General features: G+C 41.5%; 1 long non-coding RNA gene across 1 annotated transcript; it reads left to right on the top strand.

Moving 5' to 3' along the window:
* The first annotated feature begins 3,285 nt into the window (after positions 1-3,285).
* On the top strand, positions 3,286-6,079 carry LOC310904401. The gene is made up of 3 exons (XR_014588301.1): positions 3,286-4,184; positions 5,031-5,062; positions 5,422-6,079. It is a non-coding gene; the product is annotated as an uncharacterized lncRNA (long non-coding RNA).
* The last annotated feature ends 266 nt before the right edge of the window (positions 6,080-6,345 follow it).

Below are 6,345 nucleotides of genomic sequence, written 5' to 3'. Positions count from 1 at the left end.
TGGTTGTCCAAAGCCCCATCCAACCTGGTCTTAAACGCTTCTGGGGATGGGACATCCACAGCTTCTCTGGGCAGCCTGTGCCAGGGCCTCACCCCCCTCTGAGTGAAAAATTTCTTCCTTATATCTAATGTAAATCTACCGTCTCTTAGTTTAAAGCCATTCCCCCTTGTCCTATCGCTGCATTCCCTGATAAAGGGTCTTTCCCCAGCTCTCCTGCAGACCCCTTTAGGTACTGGAAGGCCGCTGTGAGGTCTCCCCGGAGCCTTCTCTTCTCCAGGCTGAACAGCCCCAACTCCCTCAGCCTGTCCTCATAGGAGAGGCACCAGCCCTTTGACCATCTTTGTGGCCCTTCTCTGGACCTGCTCCAACAGGTCCATGCCTTCCTTGTGCTGGGGACCCCAGAGCTAACGCAGTACTCCGGGTAGGGTCTCACCAGAGCAGAGTAGGTGGAGAGAATCATCTCCCTTCACCTTCTGGCCATACAATGATATATATCTGCTGTAGGTGACCTAGGACTTCTGTGCATGAGTGTGTCTAGTGACCAGCATTCTCAAATAGAAGCTAGTTTCTTGTGCTCAGGATCAGTTACTATTTTTATTATGCCATATTAGTTTGGATAGTAGTCTGCACTGCTAACAGTAAACCAAAAAATGTAGCTGCATGAATGTTTCTCATTTGTCTAGAATTACGCGCTAGTCTTCAGCATCCTTTGGAAACAGGTAGTTGCCCTAGCCCTGAGACAATGCTGGCAGACTTGGAACTGACACAGAAAAGGCAGCTCACAGTTACTTACAAAGGCCATCCTGGCTGCTGGGACTTTCTGGAGCCTGCTTCATAAATATATAACAATTCAATTTTGTAATTGCCCTTGCCCATGTGACTTCAATTTGTCTATATTTTTATCCTATAGCATTAGGTCTTAGAATCTTGAACTGGTATGGATTCTTTTAATGAATACCAATCTCTCCAGATATTGAGAAGCAGCAATTAAGTCATCAGAAGCAGATGGGGTATGGAATAAAGTGAAAAATGAAAGTTCTTTTCAGGAAACTTGCTTTGCTTTTAATTCAGTGTTGCTTGTGCTGAATAATTTCCTTTAATCACCTGATCCAATAAAATTAAATTAGAGATCTGATTTCAAGAACTTTTGAGTCAGACTGTTTGTGCTTCTTAAAAGTATCAGGGTGTTGTAACTGAAAATAGACTGCTATTGGGGGTGGATCTGGAAGGTTATTTCATACTGCCTGACCATACATGCCCTGAACTGCACAAATCACTGAAAAAACTGGAAAGGGAGTCTAATCTTGCTCAGTCATTCTCCTCTCAAAAAGAGAATCAGATTTGAAAGGTATAGACTGGAGTGATTATGTAGTTTCTTTGAGCTGGACAGACACTACTGCCTTACTTTCAGTGAGCGGTGATTGTAATCCCAATATCGAAGTTAAAGCATTTAAAGCACAGGCTTGGTTCCAACTATCCTGATGCAAAACGTTCTGCAAAGTACCTTGGTGTGCATTGCCACCTTAAATACTTTTTATTATTAATAGTTGTTAGTAGCTTATACAAGATATCTCTTATGTTTCCTTTAATTCATATAGAATTGTTGTTGCATGCTCTGTTGACAGCTTTGCCTGTGTGCTTTGCTGGCAGGGGCAGGACAGGAAATACTATCCTAGCACTTCTCTGTGTGCACAGGAATAGCTAGATGGCATGTCTTCCAATGTGGGGTTTACGCAATTGGGGTTGCATAACAACCCCAAGCAGCGCTACAGGCTGGGAGATGAGTGGTTGGAAAGCTGCCTGGCAGAGAAGGACCTGGGAGTACTGGTTGATAGGCAGCTGAATATGAGCCAGCAGTGTGCCCAGGTGGCCAAGAAGGCCAACGGCATCCTGGCTTGCATAAGAAGCAGTGTGGCCAGCAGGGCTAGGGAAGTGATTGTCCCCCTGTACTCGGCTCTGGTGAGGCCGCACCTCGAGTACTGTGTTCAGTTTTGGGCCCCTCGCTACAGGAAGGACATGGACGTGCTCGAGCGAGTCCAGAGAAGGGCGACCAAGCTGGTGAGGGGTCTGGAGAACAAGTCTTACGAGGAGCGGCTGAGGGAGCTGGGCTTGTTCAGCCTGGAGAAGAGGAGGCTCAGGGGCGACCTCATTGTTCTCTATAGGTACCTTAAAGGAGGCTGTAGAGAGGTGGGGGTTGGTCTATTCTCCCACGTGCCTGGTGACAGGACGAGGGGGAATGGGCTAAAGTTGTGCCAAGGGAGGTTTAGGTTGGATGTTAGGAAGAACTTCTTTACTGAAAGGGTTGTTAGGCACTGGAATGGACTGCCCAGGGAGGTGGTTGAGTCACCATCCCTGGAGGTCTTTAAAAGACGTTTAGATGTAGCCCTTAGTGATATGGTTTAGTGTAGGACTTGTTAGTGTTAGGGCAGAGGTTGGACTAGATGATCTTGGAGGTCTCTTCCAACCTAGACGATTCTGTGATTCTGTGTGCATGATGGGAGGATCTGTGAGAAAAGGGCAGCACACATCCACATAATGCTCTATTGCATGGATTCTCCTACAGGCAAATTCCCTTTGAAAGACATTCACTGGTACATGTTGACCTAAGGAAGGGGAACAGTAGGGAAGTGTAAGGCCCAGACCCATTATTGTGTGTTAGATGTTCAGAATAAGCAATGAGGGATATTTTAGACTCCAGGGGTTGCAGTGTGTCAGCTCTGCAGCTGTCTTGTAGGCTGGATAAGGAAAGGAGTCTTCCCTGCTGTATTTATCAGTACCTCACCAGGCTGCCTGGATGCTTCAGCATTTGCCTTTGAGGGTAAGCTCTTTTATTCTGCAGACAAAAAATGCTTGAAACAATAGAGAATTCTACCGAAGCATTCTGTACAAGCATTACTCTTGTTCTGATTGATTTCTGTGGCAGTTTGACCTCATTTTGAAAGAACAAATCCTGACTTATATTCAGTTAATCTCTATTTCTTTTTTTCAGATGTATTTAGCAGAGTTTATAACTGTCTTCATATCTGTGCAGGATCATGTCCTTGGTCACTTTTCCATGTAGATACTTTCAGTGTTTCAAATATAATGAATACCTCAGTAAACAACCCTAGAAAAATGCACTCTTGCACATGCGTACACACCCAATCAAGAGTATACTTGATTGTGTCTGTATACACGCTTTGGCTGTGTGGCCAAATACTTAAGTGCAACTGCTATTTTAAATAAAGAGTAGATTCTGATAGTCTTAGACTAGCTGTGGTTCTTTGGATCATCATATTCACTCAATTGAATAACTATCAATTTTAATAGGACCAATAGTGAGAAGAAGACTTCTTAAAATCAGGGCATTAAATAGTCTGTCTTAGTTAAGTGTCATATTCTGTATGCCTAAAAAATGTAAAGGTGCTTCAGACTGAGAGGGTAGAAAAGTAATTCACCCCAAATTCAGTCCTTTGTTGAAGTTAGAACAAGTTAAAAGTAACAGCTTCAAATAGCTAGAGATTAATTTCTTTTCTCTCTCTCACAGCTTCATCTGTACAAGGGAGCATGATGTCCCCATTTTAGCTTTGATTCTTTAGTGTTCTAGGTTTTGGCATAGGTTTAGGCTTAGTGCTGCAGTAGCCTTTGGTAGATTGTGTGATGACACCATGTGAAAGAGTGTATGTTAGTTTGAGTACTTTGTGTGATGCTTTGCAAGCACACTCTCGTTCTTTCCAAATGCCTCTAGACAGGGTATGAAGATAATGAAGTGTTGAATCCTCTCTCCTTTTCAGGATTTGTCAGTGAAATCTGCTTACATGAACTATTATCTTATGGTCCACAGTGCTGCTTTCAGTACCTCTCATATGTAATGCATTAAATTTTTTTTGGAGCTGATGGTGATCACAGTGATCTGTGCAGCTCAGCTTCATTGGAGCTATAATTAATCCTTTCTGTTAAAACCAAATGCTCTGAAAATAGTTTCCTTCATTTACTACACCAGCCAAGGGAAAGCTCCTGAAACCTTTAATGATGCAGGTAATCCTATTACTGTCAATGCAAATACTTCATTATAGAAAGGCTGCAGAACTATAACTAAAACTAGCTGATTTTTTTTTCCAGGAAGCGTGTCAACATGTGAATATTTTGTAGAAGTGTATTGTCCTCCTGGGCAAAGGTTAGATATTCTCTGGAGCAGGAAAGAGGTCAGTGTTCAGAACAGTCGGTAGCACAGATTAAAGCATTCTGACAGGGACTTGGAGATGCAGCTTCAGATATTTACTTCAGGGGGAAAAAAAAATATATATACACACACATACATATCCATGGTAAATGGTATAAGCATTGGGCTTCTACCAGTTATGGGAAAGTCTGTTCACCTTTCCAGCCCCCCGCTCTCCAGACTGAAAGGTTTTATTTTCATTCTACCACAGAGTGAGGTATCAAGGTCATATTATAGAACAGAATTCTGGTTTCCAGTGAGATCAAATGACATCTTTGTCTTGATCTCAATATACTCTTTTCCCAGCTGACAAGATGTCAGTAGGTGCTTAAAATATTGCTGTGTAGGGACTTCCTTTGAAAAACCTAAGAAAATGCCATCAGCTTTATTCTGTGTTCACAAGGGAAGTCTGAATCCTGGAAAGTAAATGGAGACTGATTTTCATTTTTACGCTTCAAAACTGTGTTCATTCATATCTGTTCGGTCTATTCCTGCTGTAGCTGATTTGAATGCTAAAGCGTGCTAGATATCTGTTTGTAAAGCTGTGACATTCATCTTCAATATAATCGTGTAATTTACTCTATTAATGCCAGCTGCTACATTTGGTACAGGTCACCTGGAGTGTTTGCAACACTATATTATTTTTTCCTTGAACCTATTAGCTTCCGTGGATTTTTAGAATCCAAGAAGTCAGAACACTCCACCTTCACAGTTAGGGAAGGTTTATTTTTGTCCACACATCTGAATGCTTTCTTAATTTGACAGAAGAAAAAATTCAGTGGGAGACAGACTTTCATTTTGCTTGAATATATTTTTTTATTTTTTCCAGAATTTCTCTTGACAATCCCAGGGTGGCCACAGGTAATGATTTTTAGAGGGAGTTAGGCATTGTGGTGGGGGATTTACTCTCACCTATGTATGCCTGAGAACATTAGATTTAACTGGGTCGTTGAAGCTTGGAAGCTAAACTTATGTCCAACTGTGCAGAAGCAGTATCAATCATAACTGAACTTGGCAGTACTGCTTTATTTTTTTTATTTTTTACTGTTCTATTTTTTAATCCTGCCTGTTCCCTCTGAGGCTTTGTGATACATGGTTGATAACCACACCTTGAACTCAGATCCTTCTCACGACAGTCCCTTCACATGTTCTCTATTGTACGGAAATGCTTGGTTATGTGGATATCTCTGCATCATCATTTTCTTGGAGTAACCCCTTAGATTTTGCAAAGCAGCTGCTGTCTTGAAGAGGACGCTTTTTACCTGGCTGATGCCTGCCACTTCTCTTTCTTGTATGGTGGGTTTTTACTCCTGAGGTAAGAGTTCAAAATGTTTTGTGTTTCGGTTCTCTGGCAAACTTGGCTTAAGACATGCTCCTCCACCCCATCTTACCTAATGCAGAGGCAAGAATTGGAGGTGCATAGAGGTTTGTACGAGTTAGGACTATGTCACTCTGAGACAGCAGCAGAAAACTAAATGGTAATAGGAGTGATGGCCTCAGGAAACAAAACAGTTGAAACATGGTGTGAAGCATCTTTTCTGGAGCTGTGATTTTATTTATGTTTTTGAGCCATGGACGGTGACGTGTCTCCTTCCAATTACTTCAGTCTCCAGTTAATTTTTCGTAATCCACAGGAAAATGCACTGTTTTAGCTGCTGTCCAAAAGAAAATAAACTAGAAAATTAAGATAAATCACAATGTTTTAAAATGCAGGTTTTAATAGAAGGCTGTGCTTTAAATACCAAAAGAGCTTTCCCTAGCTGAGGAGTTTCCAGGAGGTACAGTAAGTGCAGGCCTCTGACAAGCATATTCAGACTAGATTATTACAGCTATAGAAGCACAATTCCTCATCTCAGGAAAAACAACAACAACAAAAAAAAACACTGAAGCAAACAAAACAACAAACAAAACTATTTTCCCTTGATAAATATGTAACAGTTTTACAAAGATTGGACCATAATGTAAGACAGTTTTGACTAGCCAGGCACATTATTCAGGGTGATAACATTTTTTTATATAGGTGATAACAATTAGGCTGTAGATTTTCAGAGGTGATACAGTAGTTACAGTGAAAATGGTTTAATTTCTCCATCTGCATCAGTGAGGGAAGTTGTAATCTTGCTTCTTCTGATGAATCAGATTCA

The sequence above is a fragment of the Anser anser genome (genome assembly GCF_964211835.1).
Source record: "Anser anser genome assembly, chromosome: 9".
In the NCBI taxonomy this organism is placed as follows: Eukaryota; Metazoa; Chordata; class Aves; order Anseriformes; family Anatidae; genus Anser; species Anser anser.
The sequence above is the reverse complement of the archived record's forward strand: the minus strand, read 5'-3'. Positions and strand labels throughout refer to the sequence as shown.